The 19,284-nt window shown below is 38.1% G+C and overlaps 1 protein-coding gene across 6 annotated transcripts in view; it reads left to right on the top strand.

The window, feature by feature from the left end:
• The window catches only part of LOC142158151 (T cell receptor alpha chain MC.7.G5-like), a 350,867-nt gene extending 350,187 nt beyond the window's left edge, over positions 1–680 (top strand). For 4 of the 6 annotated variants that reach the window (XM_075211852.1, XM_075211843.1, XM_075211869.1 and 1 more), the window contains exon 7: positions 150–680. The gene's annotated coding sequence lies outside the window, so the exon portion shown is untranslated. The remainder of the gene's footprint in view (positions 1–149) is intronic. The other 2 variants (XM_075211834.1, XM_075211860.1) reach the window with 1 other exon arrangement.
• Positions 681–19,284: the final 18,604 nt, after the last annotated feature.

Here is a 19,284-nt window from a genome sequence, read left to right as displayed (position 1 = left end):
TAGATAGATAGATATGGATATAGATATATATATATATATATATATATATATATATATATATATATATATATATATATATATACATACCCCGTATATTGTACCACATTGTCATAGCACATGATTAATCATATCTTTCTCTTCCTTTACAGGAGATGACCATCTGAACTCAGAACAACTATATCAACTAAAAATGAATCTCTCTCTTACACAGTTTCGTTTTCTGTGTCTCAAAGTGAGACTACATCATTTTTGTCATTCTATAACTACGTATATGTATGTATTTTGTGCCTTCAACTTTCAGTGATATTCATATTGTTCTTCAAATACGCAGAACTAATTGCACAGTTGGCAAAGGAAAAATATCGTTTGCATCATAACATAACATGCTAAAAAGAATTGGAATTATCTAACAACACATAATGTATGATGTTCATGTTGTCTTTAAACTTGACATAGAAACATTTTACTACTTATCATACTCAGTTGTTATATAAGTATATTGTAAGCTCATAAGCAGAAACTGTTTTGTAAATGCTTATTCGGAAGTCAAAACATATTGGCATATTATTTGCTATATTCCATCTGACTGCCATTAAATTACTAGATCCCTGTTCTTAGCATTTTGTTTTATACCATTTACATGAATGTTAAATGTATATTTGTTGTATTATATATGTTTGTACAATGTAAACATAACTATCAAATGTTTTATTAAAGTGTTTATGGTTTCAAAAAAATCAGTACTTTGTGTGACATTTCAGGTATCATGACAATTACAAACCTACAACAATTAATTTAATGTTATTATTACATATAAATACATAAGACATCACAGTTTAAAACAGCCCTGTAAAAGAAAGTCAAAGTGAACAGACATTACATACATGTACAACCCTCAGGTTAAAGCTCTTGAGAAAGAAAATAAATAACAGTTGTGCAGGGGCTGATTGGACACGCAGTGAAATGGAAATATAATTATCTTGTGGTAAAGTCAAGAAAAACAAGTTAATTATATGTGGATCTCCTCATATATGTGTGTACTTTGCAGTCCCTGATCCAGTAATGTATTGCATTCTGAGTCACTATTATATAATAAAATGTCATATTTATGCCTACACACGCCTACAGTAGAGACATCAATCTCCAAACTATATTATAAGCAAAATGTAAATGCACATCTAAGACAAGAAAAAGAAAGATCACTCAAAGCATTACGGAGAAAGAGAAATCAGTACTAATAATAACTATAAATTAATTGGAAAAAAGAAAGTCAATTTTCAAAACCTGCTGTTAAAACGATGTCTTATAAATATTGTACTATACAATTACATAGATTGCATTATCAGCCAATAAGTGTGCCACAATTACCTGTTGTTTTTTGCCATAGAACAGTAATAACGCTGTACTCTGCTGTACCCTGCATTACATGAAGCACCCAACACATTTATGTGAGGATAGAGAAAATAAAAGCTAAATTATGTTATTATTAGCTTTTCAAGTGATCAGAGGGGAGAATGGAAATCAGTAAACTGGTATTCATTCGGTTTGCAGAAATACAAGCCAATGAATATGGTAATCTTATCTCAACATCAGTCCACTCACTAGAGGTACCTATGATCAAATTCACAGTACTTAGTGCCTCTGGAAAGCATATGGTAGCACAGGATAATCTATGGTGGCATGAAACAATAGCTTTTTAGCTTTAGCTACTATGACCCAGGCTTATTTAACAAGATAACAGTTTGTTCCTAGCAGCTAACACAAATCAGTAACAACAGGCTTACAAAAAACCAAAAGGTGCATAAGTTTGCTAAATATCCTCAGACTTTTTATCCTGTTAACGAATAATGCCTATTTTAACTTGGCATGTTCGCTATTACATTGCTCATGCTTATTGTTGAATTTAGTATACTATTAATAGCTTTGCTATTTGCAATATTTGGGTATTTTGCAAACTTATGAGAATGTGCTATTTTATATAGATTTTTGAGAACAGGCTATTTTAGCATCTTAAGACATTTTAGTCCTGTTCTTAAATCACCAACACAAGAAAGAAAGAATCGATGCACATTGATTTCTCTTTACCAAGCATTATTAAAATACCGGTCTAGGAAATAAGGTGCCTGTGGAACATGTTGCATTAATTTTTAGAACTGTATAAAAAACAACAGCTTCTACTGTACATCTAGTGGTCAGCCATCAGTGTGCTTTTTACAATAATATTTTGATTGGTCTGATAAAAGAAAGTAATTTGTGAAGCCCACTCCATTTATCATGAGAAACCCCTCAGCTTCCACTCATACCAAAAAATATGGTTTCAAGCAGATCACAAGCATTCTATAGCAAACTGTCATTTCAACCTTCCAAGAGACTTATATAAGCCATTCAGGACCCAAGGTGGCTTGTACTTAAATTAACCAACACATTTTCATGTTTATAGGATGCATTGGTTTTTCCAGGAATATGTTTTTCCATTTTATGGCCATTAAAAACTAGCAAAAAATAATAAAACATATTGTTTATTAAGTCCCAGTTTCCCTATAGGCATCTGCTGTAGGACATATTTTCCAAACAATGTTACTTTTCAATAATATAATTTCCAGAGTATACTTCCAAGACAGATCAGTGTGACTTTCTCACAGAAAATAATCCCAAAATGTATTCATTTAGGTCTACTGATCATAATGTTATATTTGAGAAATATTAATAATTTTACAGTGACAGTGTGGCCTACCCACATCAACAACAATTTCTCTATCAGCTAATAGGGGAGGAAGTTATTAAAAAAAGTTCAATAATATGGGATTGATAAAATAAGGATATGCCCATGACTTTGCCATTGGTAAGTGTAATTGTAATGCTGCTTTCGTGTTCCTAGGATTTGGATTTATTTTAATTGACTTTGTAAGATAATACTGCAAATAAATTCTTTGATCACTGCATTTCTGATTATATAGGTAGGAAATGCCTACAATAACAAATATGCAGATTGTGTGCTTAGTTCCCCCAAACTAAGTACCTTTAACCTGGGGAACCTCTCTTAAAATTTCTGCCAATGGCTACGTAAGCAGGACAAAGATAATGAGAACACCCATGTATAGTCCAATTGGTAATTAAGAATCGTTTGGTAATACAAGGCCAATATTGCTGACAATATGACCTTTTAATACAAATGTATTTAGCGCCATTGATAGGAAACAACAGTGTATCCTGCTAAATGCCTTCCCTGCTTACAGTAATCGACACAGAGAAGACACTACCCTGTTGCCCACAATCTGAATCAGATCCAAGAAAAACTGTTACATTCAGAGCCTGGCCCCCTTTCACAAACCCTACTTTATCTCATTTAATAACTAGGACTAAGATGTTTAGCAGTATTGGAGCTAACATTCTTACATCAATATTTAAATCAAGACTACGCAATGATGACGTATGAAAACTTGCTAGCCTATTTGAAGCATTCTCTGGCTTGGGAAGCATTATAATAAGAACTTTCAGCTTTTCCCTGGGAAACCAGAGAATGAACTTTCACTAAATATGTTCTTTAGCTGAAAGACTAAAACTAAATGGGAATAGAAACTAATTATTTATAAACCCATGAGGTCTAGTATTTATAAAGGTTTTAAAGACTAAATTGCCTACAAAATTTCACAGTGACTTTAGGGCTGTTCAAAAGAGAGGTGGCTGTTTTTAATGCAAATAAGAGCTAATGGCAGAATCTCTTGGTTGAGGAGTAACATCCTCCTTTAAAGGAACAGGTTGGCTGAGAAGTAACATCCTCCTGGGTAGAATTCTGCAAAGACATTAACTGTATCCTTGTAGTTAAAGACTTTTGCAGTTATTGACTTTGCTTTACAGGAAGACAGTATTCTAGTCCTAACTAATTACAGTTTTCGTTTTAAAGCTAATAAAAAGCCAACCCTGTTATCCAGCACATAATGTGTTATTTTAAGTATTTTAATTACTAGCTCATATTTATTCTGATTTAACTCATGTTAAGACTGGAAGTTAAGAACCTCAACATATTGACCCACCTTCTTCTCTATAGCCACCAGTATTATAGCTATTCTCTTAAGGTAGGCCTGATGAGCACGCCGTAATATTGATTTAGTTATTTTGGAACTTTTGGAATTAACTTTTGTTCATGTTTCCTCCTATAATTAAATTCCCCTGCTGAATTGTTTGTATTTTCTTGGATGTTCCAATCAAGAATAGCACTTACCTTTCTTATGATGCATAGAAATTTGCAATCCCATACATAAAATTGTTAATCTCAAAAATCATAATAAATCATTAAAAATTATTTTGTACATTTTTAGTCAATGTAAGTGCAACTGTATCTCTAATATTCACTACTATGCCTGCTTTATTCTATATGGTCCGAGTGCAGAAAATATAGGAGGGAATTTCTTGTGGGAGTAATTAGGAAGGAAATGAGATACAAAATGGATCCCCTATACACTGCGGATATCACACTTTAATAGCTTCCCTCCACAGCATCACCTGCTTAAAGCGGCTATATAATAATAATAATAATAATAATAATAATAATAATAATAATAAAAACTAAGTATTATTTCCAAATGAAGAATGCAATCTTCATTCCATGCTGCTTTTACACATGCATTAAACAACCAACAAATAACTAAAATAAGCTAGTTGCCATATGGCGAGGGAATATAACATGACCTCACCTATAGATATACATGTGTATGTGCACACCTTAGTAACAATGATGGTAGAATTATTCTATAGGTATACTGTGGACTCAGTATAATGCATTAACATAGCTCAGTTAAATTGAAGCTAAATCAATCTGCAGAGATGGTCTTGGGGATCCTCCTGCATCTGATGTTATTTTGTCTTCACCCATCTTCCAAGTCAGATATTTTATTAGACAGATGTACTCCTCTAGCACATTCTTGGCATCCACTAACTTGCTATGAGCACAAGAAAACTCACTCATCCTTATTTCTATTTGGTCCATCCTGTTCCCAAATGGTTTAACTTTCTGTTAAAGTGCCAGCAACACATTATTATTGTCATAGTACAGGGCGGTATAAAAAGATGCTAATAACTCACTCATCTTTCCCTATGTCTTTCCGGGTCGCTCTGCAATCTGTAAAGCATTAAAGTGGAGCAAGAAGGTCATATTTTGGGAGGAGCAGTTTGCACAAGGAACTGGACAGAATGCAGGAGTTCTCACTGAAATATAGAGTAGGTAAACTGGTGAACCTTGTTCTGCAGAGCAGTGCAGACACTAGGAGGTATATTTACTAAACGGCGGGTTTGAAAAAGTGGAGATGTTGCCTATAGCAACCAATCAGATTCTAGCTATCATTTATTTAGTGCATTCTACAAAATGAAAGCTAGAATCTGATTGGTTGCTATAGGCAACATCTCCACTTCTTCAAACCCGCAGATAAGTAAATCTAGCCCTAGATCTGATTTTGCAGAGCAATGAAGCAAATGATAGTGGGTGTATTTTTTGGGGCACTACTTGGCATGGGAGAGGCACATGCCCATTTCCACTCAGTTAAAGGACTTCAGTTTTGCAGTTTTTAAATCTTCAGGCCTTTCCTATACTTTTAGTGGGTCCTATTTTGCACCTATACGTTGCACTATGGCGGAGAAGCACATTTCCAGACTCACTCTAAGCAATGTAATATAAAGTTTCATACACACACACACACACACACACAACTGCCCTTGTAGTAAAATTAGTCCAGGGGGTAAATGTATTAAACGGCGCTTTTTGCAACTTGTTTATATTTCGCGAGTTTGACAGCTAAATTTAAAATGTCAATGTGTTTAAAGGCAAGATTTGCCCCCAGATGTCCCATCACTAGACCTCATTATGACATGCTTGTTGTTATTAAATAGCAATTTTTGACAAAAGCATTAGTACATTGTTTCAGCTGCAACAGATGAATTGGTGATCATACAAGAAGATACTATAACATATCTTTAAACACAATACCAGTTTTTGGAGAGGATCATGACATTTTGTTGGTATATCTGTGAACCAATGTGCGCCAGTTTCAAATAAAGGGAAGATTTGTTTCACATTGGCCGCATTATGCTATCACAGATATGTAATATAATTTCTACCGTTTTGCTGCAGCTCATTTTAAAGTGACATAGTCTGTTTTGTAGAACCTATTATACAGTTGTAATATTAACAGTTCAGAAGTGACATAGTCTGTGAAGTTTAGTCTGTGATGTTTATAATCCTAAAGTCATACATGTGATGTAGCAGCATTTACACATGAACATGGCCCAGGGAACCTTTCTATTTTTTCATTGCAGAACCTGGAGATCAGACAGGAGGTATTGACAGTACTCAAGCTCATGTGAATAAACCATAGACACCAATCACATCTATCTATCTATCTATCTATCTATCTAAATCTTTTACATATATTATCACTCAAAAGTGTGGCCAAGGTAGTAGCTGTTAGGTTTATATAACATATTTTTATTCTTGGACAAAAGGCATGGCAGTTACCAATCCTGGCTTCTCAATCATTTATTTTGACTATATCCTAACTATATAATAACTATATCCTAACTGGGTACGAATCAGTAGATATTGTCATGGATTAGCTAATAGTGTCTATAGATCAGAGTCTGTGACAGGCTTCTGGCAGAATAGAGCAATAGACATGATAAAGATAGATCTAACTGTGTGCAAGATTTTATACCATTGATTTAATATCATCATCATCACCATTTATTTATATAGCGTCACTAATTCCGCATCGCTGTACAGAGAACTAATTTATATCAGTCCCTGCCCCATTGGAGCTTACAGTGTAAATTCCCTAACATACCCACACACAGCGAGAGAGACTAGGGTCAATTTTGATAACAGCCAATTAACCTACCAGTGTGTTTTTGGAGTGTGGAAGGAAACCAGAGCACCCGAAGGAAACCCACGAAAACAAGGGGAGAACATACAAACTCCATACAGATAAGGCTATGGTCGGGAATTGAACTTATAACCCCAGTGCTGTGAGGCAGAAGTGCTAACCACTTAGCCACCGTTCTGCCCAATATACCAACCTACATATAAGGACAAGTAGATATAGGGCTACCATATTAAATCTGGGCACATTTAGAATAGATATGCTGCATGATTCCCATGCTTATAGTTCACTTACATGCTGTGTGTCTACATATTTGACTAAGCAAGCATTGCAAGTGTCTGTATTCATTATGTCTGACCAGGTAACCAAAACTACAATCAAAATTATACACCAAATAAATGTCTTATTATGTGGGAGAGAACACAGTTGCACACATACAGAACACATGTCACAATACTGTCACTTCATCATCATCAACAGTTATTTATATAGCGCCAACAAATTCTGCAGCGCTTTACAATTGGGAATAAACACAATAATAAAACATTACTGGGTAATACACATAGACAGAGAGGTAAGATGACCCTGCTCAAAAGCTTACAATCCATGGGATTTAGTATCAATGCTGGCACTACACAAATAATAAATATATCATATATATATAATATATCTCCTAATCTGGACTAGAAAACCGACAGCTTGAATTTGATTGTCTGCTGCAAATTACAACACTCTTTTCCTGTGCATCAAACTCGTCATTTGTGTTTCTGAACAACGTATTTGTAATGTCCACCTAGATATCAATAGAGATGAATACATTTCTGTGAATATATATATATATATATATATATATATATATCTATATATATATATATAGAGAGAGAGATATTTTAGATATATATCTAAAATAGTGTATCCCAGAATCATGTTATTGTAACACACTGCATAGAACGCTTTGGCAATAAATATATTTTGGTTTAGTTAGCTATAGGCCCTATGTGAAGTTTATAAAATTTCTGTTACAAAATCTGCTTTACTTAAAGGAACAATTGAGGTTTCCTTGCTTGCTTTTTTTAACTCATTGTCGGTCTATTTGATACCCGTCTTACTCCCACGGCCTTTCCATGACGTCAGATTTTCCAGTTAGATACCGCCTTCTTTCCACCAGCGTCATATTAAAAATAAAAACTGGGTCAAGTACGGTGGTTTTGAAGGGGCGTTGCACAGGTGCAAGGGGCAAATTGATCGTTCAGGCAGCTGCTCCATAACAAAACTAGGTCACCTTTGAAGCCTCTCTCAATTTGTCAGCCACATCCTTTTGAAAGTTGCAGAGTTAAAAATACAGACTTAACAGTCAGATACGATCAAAAGGATCCTCATGTCAGGCAAACAAGCAAGGCAGGTGGGCAACCACAAAGTGTGCCATAATGTATTTGTGGTTAAGTGTCACACATATGTAAAAAAAAAAATAATAATAACAATAATATATTGCTTTGTTAGTCTTAATGTTACCCATGTTTCAGAGCCTAATTTTGTGTCTTAAAATTTACATACATGACTCAACTTATTTACTAGTGTCCCACAGCCACAAACCAGAAATTGTAATGTAATATGAAAGTCACATATTATGAAACTGGTACGATTGCTAAATAATTACAGGTGGAAAGTAGGCTGTGTTTTAATTATATACTTGTGAATCTTAATTAAAATGTTAAGTTTAAGCACATGCTTCTGTCTGGTGGATTTTGCATCAGAATACTTTCTGCAAGTGACACCGGTATTGTTTATTGCAGGAGGCAGAAAATCTGGGCAACACTGCCACCTATGCTTCTGAAAAAGAACTGCGAGATACTGTAAATACAGTGATATTATTTTGTAGTTGTTTGTATTGTAAAGATGGCAGGGCTGACAAGGAGACAGGGGTACAATTATCCCATTGGGGCACTCTTATTTTTACATTTGGATTGGCACTGAAAATAGCATGGCAATGTATTAGGTGTTACAATGTGTGCTCTCTGCAATGCACATCCCGGTACATAGCAGCAAATTTGATATGGTTTCAGTAGTGGAAATCATAAGACCATAACCATAATTATCCTCCAGTATGTATACATATAGAGGTTCATTTAGAGTTGGCTGAAAAAGCGCCAAAAGCAAAGGCGTAAAATACGGTGCGCCAAAAAAAGTATTAACGTGTAGATTTTGAATTGCACATATCTTATGATATGTACAATTTAAATTAAACATGGAAATGCATCCACATGAGAATGAGTTTAAACATACTTGCCGACTTCTCGAAGTCGGCGTCCCGGAGCTGCCGGGGGGAGGAGGGCGTGCAAAGGGTGGGGCTCAGAAAATAGCATCATTTTGGCCCCACCCCCATTATGTAATGACGCAAACTGGTCATTTTACAGCGAGGGGCAGATTCAAATGCCGCGATTGTGGGAGAATAGCAGCATTTTGGAACTAATTCTGCCCACTTCACTAGAAAATACAGGGTAGATGCGGGAGGCTGCCATACTCTCCCGGGAGTCCGGGAGACCTACCCGAAATACGGTAGTCTCCCGGACATTCCGGGAGAGTTGGCAAGTATGCGTTTAAAGTATATCAAGATATGCTTTAAAGGTATCATCATGTGGCAAGACACCATACATCAACTTGATGATGATGAATGGTGAATTTATGTTAAAAAAATCAATAAGTAAAAAAAAACCCTGACGTGGTCCTCCTTCGAAAAGTACTTCAAGCTCCAGTGCTCATAGCCTGGGCTGGTAGCAGCAATTTCGGAGGCTGAACAATGTGAACTGGTCCATGTGTCATAATGTCACTCAGCTCTTACCTGTTCAGCATGGGGCATTAAGGCTCACAAAAATAATTTGGGCCCCCCCTAGAAAAAAAATCCGCCACTTGTTAAAAACAGTAGTGTGAACAGTGCCCTCGGTGGCCTATGATGCAGCTAGCTGCGGGCCTTGTCTCGGCTAGCTGGTGGGTACAGGCAAACAATACCTGAGGACCCTCCTCCCCCTGCCGGGTGTTTAACACATTTCTCATGTGGAGTGGACTCTAGTGTGGTACAAATAAAATTGAGTCATCTCAATTAGAAGCAGGAAATGTAACTTTATTTCGCTCCTCTTCCTCCAGCACAGAAATCATAACAGTTGCAGGATTATTCATTAATTACACACAATGCTGTAGCAGATGCTAATACTAGCTCCAGTCATCTCGCTCCTGCAGAGTACTTCAGCTGATAGCACATTACATACAAGTCACTGCTGCCATAGGTTGCATCATACATACTTTTATTAATTTATTCAGCTCACCCAATCACAGGCATGCAGACGGACAACTAGCAAATCCTCCAGCACCTCCACACCAATATCCAAGGACTCTCCCCTTTCAGGTGCAACCATTCCCTCATCCAGGGACTGTGTCTCCTCACCGCGCTTACTTTTACTACCAATCTATGGGGTTTTTAGGGCTGGTGCTTCATGGCCTAGGTTGCACCCCCAACCCCCCTTCCGCCAGGGACCAAGAACCAACCTTCTCCTCCCAGGGCCTGACTTAAAATAGCCGCTCTCCCCAAATCGTTATATATATATTATATAACGATTATATATAGAAAATTATATATAGATAAATAAATAAAAATAATACAATTTTATTCTTGATGCAATGTGGGAGAATGTTCATATTCCAACTATGTGGTTAAAAAAAAGAAACCGTGAAAAATCCTCAGGAAACAAGTCCATCGACACAACGACCGATGTGAAATGATCAAATCCCTCTTCACCAGCAGCCAATCACAAGACGCCAGCACGATTGGCTGGCAGTGATTTTTTGTTTACTAAATTTCAGTAATTTTGTTCTAGTGTGTGGGTTTTCACTGTAGCAAGACAGGGCAGCACAGTGGCTTAGTGGTTAGCACTTTGATTCCTGACCATGGACTTATCTGTGTGGAGTTTGTATGGTCTCCCTGTGTTTGCGTGGGCTTCCTCCCACACTCCAAAAAGTAGGTTAGTAGGTTAATTGGCTGCGATCAAATTGACCTTAGTCTGTGCTCCAATGGGACTGATGTGAGTGAGTTCTCTGTACAGCGCTGTGGAATTAGTGGTGCTATGTAAATAGCTGATGATGATGATGACAAACCTGTCAGGGTCTAAAAATGTGCTTCTCTGCAGTACTGGAGGATTCTATATACACTCTGAACAATGTAAGAAAAAGCTTCACACATAGAAAAGTGAAACATGTAACAAAAACTCAATGTCAAGTGCAGATTGGCCATATGCCCCAAAGGGATTTTGCAATTCATTTAATATTGATGGTGGTTTAGGGCAAATAGTCATATTTGTTAAGTGTGAATACAATTAATTTAATGTCCGGCTGGTTGGGGGAAATAGTCCTATTTATTAAATGTGAATGCTATTAATCATCATCATCGTTTATTTGCAAGATGCCACAAAACGCCGTATCACCGGACAGGCAGAGTTACAGATCATACAAAATACAATTGCATATAAAAACATAACAAGCACAGATAAAGCTGAAGAAGGAGGTGCAGACATGAGATAAAGGGTAGAGAGGGGCTTACTCGGGAGAGCTTATAGTGTAATTAAGGGCTAGTTCTGGGTAAGGAAGCATATTATTAAAGCTTCACTGCCACCTAATGTGGTGAACATCTTTGTTCACCACTTTAAAATGGCTGCAGAACGAGGGTGTGAGTGGGAGTACCAGTGAGAAGCTGCAATATCAGCGATTGATGATTCACATCAGTCCTCCCACTCACATCCCCCTGAAATGTCACAGTCCAGGTTTTCAGTCAAGGCTTTAAGACTAATCACCGAACCCAGGGAAAAAATACTGCATGGTGCAGCCTCTAGGACTCCAGGAAAGGGCAGTGCTATAGTGCTCCACTCCCTCCAAAGGTGATAGTACAGCTTTAAATGTAAGTACTATTGGTTTAATGTCGGCACTGTTTGGATGGAAGGAGGCCTAGGGTGTTTGCATGTTGCTCAGCTTCCCATGAATTGAATAGTATCTAACCCTTATCCAAACATTGCCAAAACATTCCAGGATCCAGACAAGCTGAGGAAGATTCTGGTAGGACAGTCCTGGTGTTGCTAGAGTGTCCTGCGCACTTTGTCCTGACTGCAGGGACAGTCAGTAGGTATTAACCGATCCGCTCTATTTTCCTTGTGAATGGGGAGCCATGTACACCTAACAATGGTGCGCACAGCATTGTCATTGTGTTTGAAAGGAAAGAGGTTGGAGGGCAGACTAACACTGTCTAGAACAATGCTGGCCATGAACACTCCAGTGCACATCATAAAGATGTTTTCTGCTCTCCTCACATCTAGACACACTTTTAGTTTGCGAAAGCTGCTCCCAAATTCAGAGAGGACGTGAGTACTTTGACTTGTGCTGAATGGGAATTGAGGAACACAGGGGCCATACCAAGGTGTTGATTTTCCACATCATGTGCTGCACCATGTTCCCCATCACTACACTGTGTCAGTTTTTTGGGGAATATATTTATGCAGTAATTATATACCATTGTTAAATACATATCTCCGAATGAAAAACACGATCTGGAAATGGAAGGGAGTTGGATGATTCTTCAATTAGCTAGTATTACCTGCGTCGATAACATAAACAAAACCTTGGCCACATCACACCATCTAACACAATGTGCCTGGGGCACTGGACAGCAGCAGGTCGTACCTGGCTAATGACATCTTCCCAGGATTGTATGTGAGTGTCACATGATTGGTTCACATCGTACCCTGACACATCCTCTTTGGCTAACTATGTCCAGTTGCATCTTTAGCAAAATGTAATTCTGTTGCATCTAATTTTTAAAGGGATACAAAACATTCTTATGATATATATATATATATATATATATATATATATATATATATATATATATATATATATCATAAGAATGTTTTGCATCCCTTTAAAAATTAGATGCAACAGAATTACATTACATATATATATATGTATATATATATATATATATATATATATATACTCTATACCTAATATCGTTGTATATTCAGAACCATGTGATTCAAAATTGCGTAATGTACTTTCTCCCTGAATGATGGTACAATGCCAGTGCCTGATTATTCAAAAGGCTGACTAGGCTGCAGACTAGGGCGCGAAGCTTTTGGGTGTGCGCAAAATTTCGGGAGGTGCTAAATCGTGATAGGGAGAGATATAAATTGAAATTCATTTTAAAATATAAGAGAATAGTTGTTCTCCAAAGTAAAAAAAAACATGAAAGAAAAATGTAGTAAGGTGTTGACACACTTGATGTGTTCCCATGTTAAAGGCTGAATATAATGAGTAATCATTGGGCGGGTGCCTGAGTATAAGCAAGTAGGAGAGAAGAGGATGGAGACAGGCTGAGGTGTGATAACCCCCTCCCCCTCCCCACCCTCAGTCGCGCTCAATCATGCCTCCGTTCTGATATACTGTCCTGATTCTAATGGCAACAAATAAGTGACACAGATTGTTATGACCCTTTTAGAAAGCCAAGTGGAGGACAGTTTAGAAAAAAGGGAAGACTAACATTGGTGGTGGGGGGGGTGATGGAAGCCGGATTTTATATTAAGGGTTAGTTTGTAGGTAAGTGGCATGTATTAGTGTGCCAAGGTAGCGCTATGAGCGTTTTAGCCTAGGGCGGCCTGAACCCATTATCAGGCCCTGTACAATGCTCTAAATTCTAGCCCCCTGTCGTAAGTGCCCTGGGCTCCCTAAAGCCTTAATCCAACTCTGCAGCCATCTTCCCTCAACAACAACACTGGTCAATGTGATTATAAAGAGACCTGTAGTGCAGGGTTTCCCCTGATCATGGTAACTGAGAAAACAACCAGTATAAGTATATAGAGAGCTCCAGTATAACAATTGCTATTGTCAAAGGCTTGGGAATCCTACTAGCTTTTTTTAACTATAATTTCACATAATCCCATATAAATGGTGTCTGCTGCAGACATCATCATTAGCAAATGCACAGAGCAAATGATGTTACTCACTGCTCTGGGACTTGTGTCTATATTTACACTGTTACACCAATTTGTACAAGCACACATAGATTAGCATTACAAGATGAAGTCATTTTCTGGTGCTTTTTGCACACTGCGATGTCCCAGGGCACTCCATATACTATGTCAGTTAGACCCAGTAATGCTCCTGATTCTTCTCAGAAGTTACAGAAATGCAGCCGCAAGAACTCATTTTACAATGTCTTAAATTTAAAGGAGCCCGAGCTGATAGAGATATTGAAAGCTTGGTTCAACTGTTATAACAAGTAGTATTTTCAGATAATGATTTTATTTTGCCAACATGTGCATTTCATATAGAAATGCTCATGCTCAGTGAAAACGAGGCAAAACATCATTGCTATGATGTAGGATCTTGCGAGCTTTGGATTCTATAAATACCGACCTCCACCGCGATCCAGTGTCATTTCACAGAGGGACACATAAGGGGTAGCACAGTTCTTGGAAGTCTCTAGTGCAGTTGGGCAGCGTCATAGGTAGAAAAGAAAAGAGCAGGAGTAGCAGTGTTCTTCAACGACTCCAGTCACATTCAGGAGAGCTCCATTGCTAATTGTCATTGCTGAAATCGAAATAATAGGGCTGGCAGGCTTGGTCTTCTAAATCTGCAGTCACATTGTACTGTGTTATATAGGTAACATGCAAAGAGGAGAGCTCCATTGCTCCATTGCTAATTGTCATTGCTGAAATACAAATAATAGGTCTGGTAGGCTTGGTCTTCTAAATCTGCAGTCTTTGTTTGAAAGTGTATGAAAATAATATTGTGACCTGTGAGGTGGTCAAAATTGACTGTAAATTACTTGAAATTAGTGTTATTGAGGTTAATAATAATGTAGCGGGGGGGAAGCAAAAAATATGATTTTAGCCCAAAAAAATTGGGATTTAAGGAAAAAAATCAGGATCCAAAACCAAAACACAAAAGGACGGTTTTGCCAAAACCAAAACGCGAAGTTAATCCAGATCCAAAACCAAAACCAGAACACGGGGGACAGTGAACATCTCTAATTTCAATCACAGACAACAAATCTACAACATGCTACACAAAGCATCTGCTGAAATGGATCATGTAAACGAAGGCATACAATTGTGCTGTGCAGTTTAATAGGCATATACTTGCTGTTCCCAAATCTCAATTGTGCTCTTCATATCTGTTCCTTATCCTAATACCTCCATAGATGTGACACATAAATGTTTATTTCTCAGAAGAGGTTGCTGTGCCTGGAATTGGCCACCACAATGTTGTGTTCGGTTTTGGAGGGAAACATGAGCATGTCCTTTAATTTATGGTAAATGCTAGTTTAGAACGTATTTGTATAGAGCCTGATTTCATATCACACTGGGACATATTTTAAACTCAAGGATGTCAGTTATGTAATTTATGGCATGGTGTTCACATAATCTTGTCCAGATTAAAGAAAAGCCTATGAAATGCTATGGACAAGTGTGGAAAAATATAGGGAGGGCAGCGAGTGATTAATAAGTACTATAAAGTGTTGTGAGCATAAGCTGCTTATTACTACTACACGTGAGTGTCCATTTGATCACATAAGTGTCAACATTAAGTAATGACTTCTCCATGTCCTTAATAATACTGTTCTCCCACTGGGTGAGCCTTAGAGCAGCCAGACAGGTAAATATGACCTTGACCATTTTCGTGTAATTTTAGGAAATTATCTTCTCTTGCGGTGGTTCTGATTAAAGTTAGTATAAATCTTTGTAACTGTGCTTCCTTTAGCCTAATAATTCTTTGTCTCAAAGTCTAAGAACAATGCAGATGCCACTTAGAAAATGCCTTGAAATAAGAATGGGGGCGATACACAAACACAATTATTTTTATTTTCAATAAAAATAAAAATAATTAACTCATATTAACATTGCTTATTTATATATGAAAAAAACTTAAAATATTATTTTTATTTATTACAGTAGTTAAACATTGTACCTGTGTATATTAGCATGAGTGTCACATAAACAAAAGTTTTTGGAACCACTGCTACAAAATACACAATATAGTAAAATATTTCAAAATAATCACAAATAACCCCTTAATTCTTTTTTAGATCACAATAAAATCCCCCAATAGATGTCACTGTAGCACCACTCATGTTGTTTCTAGCGTTTTTTGCTGAATACTTGTAAACTGCAGACTGTTGCAGTAATAATGCACCAGAGGGAGCTTTGCGTTGCTGACAGCTTAGTCTTGTCATTACTGTATACTGTGTGTTTTTTTTATAACAATATTCTATACACTGTAATTGTGCAACATTATTTTAAAGCCAACATTACCTTTCGGTCTTGTGCAAGGTGTATAAAATGCATATGGCTAATGTCCTTTCCTTCACGCACCTTATCAACCTTCGTACCTTATAAGTACAACTTAAACTAATGAAATAAAGACACAGACACGTATAGCTACTTTGGCAAAAGGTCGCAGTTTTATTAATTATAAACCAATTAAATGAAAGTCACCTGGTGGTGGCGAGAGCAAACTGCTGTCAACTAAACAACTAATCATCTAACCAAATATTGCAATGCCAAATGGCATTCAAACTAACCAAGGAATACTACCTTACCATTGGCCGGTGTTAAACAGGCGTCAGCATGACTGCTCCCTTCTGGACTCAACATTGACGGCCACGCAAAGCACGCCAAGGGATCCTCCACTCAGAAGGATCAAGAGTAATGTTACTTGAAAGGGGCAGTGACGTGCGGCCAAATATCATAACCACCGTTGTGACTTGTCGTTGACTGCACTGCTCTCCTACCATAGCTGGTACCCTTTAACGGGTTCCCAGACCGCCACCACTAGAACAAAACCACGAACCTAATTGCTCATAAATCTCCCTAATGAAAAACCCCATCCCCTCTTTATTCAAATGAACACCGTCCGGCCGGAACAGGTGTGTATTATCCGCCTTAATGGATGGGTGGAAAATCTCTACCCCCCCCCCCCCCAATTCTCTGATCAATTTCCATGTGACGCTACTAATTAATTTCTCGTTAGTGTAGAAGGGCGAATGGGAAACCTCCAGGATAGGTGAGGGACAATGTTGGACCAACATATACTAATTGTAGGCCATCGTGCCCGGATAGCACGTAAATGCTTATGATGAGGGCCAGTGATTTTGTGTTCCCCAAATCGTTACCCCCAAGGTGTAAAACAAGAATATCGGGCGGTTGTGATTTTGCCACTTCCTCTTCTAACCAAGGCACCAGGGATGGCCAACAAAGGCCCCTCTTCCCCATCCATTTTATATCCACCGGGCATGGGAAATTAGACCACTCATTCGCCAAATGATGTTTTGAAGCCCAATAAAAAAAATGAGTGTCCCATAATCCAAATGTTTATCTTCTGGTCTGTTAACCGAAGATAGAAAGAATTGGTCATCTAGAGTAACACAAAATATTCAAAAAACCCTGACTCTAAACCAGTGTCAAAACAGTCCCCGTAACCTTTACCTATAACTTCCCATTATGTGTACACAATACTAGGCACCGGTTCCAACGAGCAATGACCCCGATCCCGGGATCTTTTAAACAATTGCAATACATACTACTACTGAGACCAACCAATAAAGGTTTAATACCAAAATCATATGAAAATGTGGGACGGGGGGAGGGGAAATGACCAACCAACCGGTTTATACGACTATGTATATGTTAGAACTGCTTGTATTATCACTTAGACCCTCAATATGACCAAATGATAAGTAAAATTGCTTTAACTAAAGGGAGGAAAAATATCTGTGTGAGACTATAAATACCAACCTATCAGGCTATAGTTAACGGGGACCTGAACCTAAGGATTATATGGACCACCATAATGAGGGGGAGGGATACTAAGGAATATGTATGCTCAATAATGATGCGATTGACGCTTTATCTGTGCCTTGAAAACAATGCCAACCTTTAGAGGTTTAACAGAAAAGGTGCAAATTAAATCATGGTTTCCCATTTGCTACACCAACCTGACTGCGTTATTAAACTCCACGGCTCTTACGCCTGGCCTGCCAACCACTGCGTGGTTTATATCCCAAACGGGCAAGATATACCAACCAATCGTGGTTTAACATAAGCTATGAGGTACCAACCCGTACGGTTTAACACCCCATGATAAGACAATAACAGTACTAACCTAAACAGGTTTAATTCAGAAAAAGAAGGTAAAGGAACGGTAACCCAAATGAAGGTGAACCAACCCAAAAAACCCCGGTGGCGCACCACTAATCAGGCCTTGATCCGTAGGAGAAATTGGGAAAAAATCCCTTCATGCCTCCGCTGAACACGGCAAGCAGCTCGCCCTGGATTACTGAGGAAAGAGGGAGGGAGGAGGAGTCAGGAGAAGAAGGGGACAAGAACCAGAAGTTAAGAGTAAAGACAAGCGAACAGAGCGCAGACAATAGAAAGATAAAAACATATGCAAAACAACATGAGCATATAACTTCATCAAGGTCTGATTATTATAATTATCGGACTTCCATCGCCCCCAACAATTTAATATCGGGTACTGAGGCCCCTCCTATGGCAGCAGCTGTAGCAGCTCCAATACGGAACAAATGTGCCCCATAGAGTTTTGGGTCTAAACCAACCTTTACCACCGCACTTTTAAAAATTGCATTAAACTGAAACTTAGACAAAGGTGACCCATCAATGTGTACTAACCAAGCCTCGCTATCCTTAGGCCTAATCCCTGCAAACTTAGTACACAAAGCCACCGGACATATGGTCGCATCATTGCTAGGAGACAGGGTGACCCAATGGCCTCTACTAAACTGATCCGTTTTGGATCGTGCAATTTTTACGGAGATCTGTGCACTTGAAACCAAAATGTACTTTCCCAAAAGGGCTGTACCCAAGGAAACTCTCGAGTTGGTCACAAGTTCACTAATTCTAAACGCTCCGTGAAATGCCATAGAAAAAGCTACGCTGAAAAATGTGTTCTCATAGGAGTTGGAAGTAACCTCCGCAAGCGACATTATCAATTGCTTAAGCATGGGAACCGTGATAGGACGCCTAATATCAGGCACAGAAGGGCGAGTTCTAGCCCAACCTTTCATTGCCTTGGAAATAATAAAACCTCTAGTGGGATCAAATTTTGAATGTAACTGAGCCTTGAACGAAATGCACGCTAATGCTGATGCCATGGCCGACTTTTTAACACCCATATTATATTTTTCCCACATAAACTCTAAAATTTCCTCCGCCTGACCTGAAGTACTTGGGGCCCTGGATTGCAAGAAAGCTTCCCACTGACACCAAGCTGCCTGATACACTCGTCTTGTCGATTGTGCAAGAGATGACTCCGCCAACTCGATCATTCCGGCTCGACCCACTGCCATGCAGGAAAAAGGACA

The sequence above is a fragment of the Mixophyes fleayi genome, chromosome 1 (genome assembly GCF_038048845.1).
Source record: "Mixophyes fleayi isolate aMixFle1 chromosome 1, aMixFle1.hap1, whole genome shotgun sequence".
In the NCBI taxonomy this organism is placed as follows: domain Eukaryota; kingdom Metazoa; phylum Chordata; class Amphibia; order Anura; family Limnodynastidae; genus Mixophyes; species Mixophyes fleayi.
This window is presented reverse-complemented; position numbering and strand designations above follow the sequence as displayed.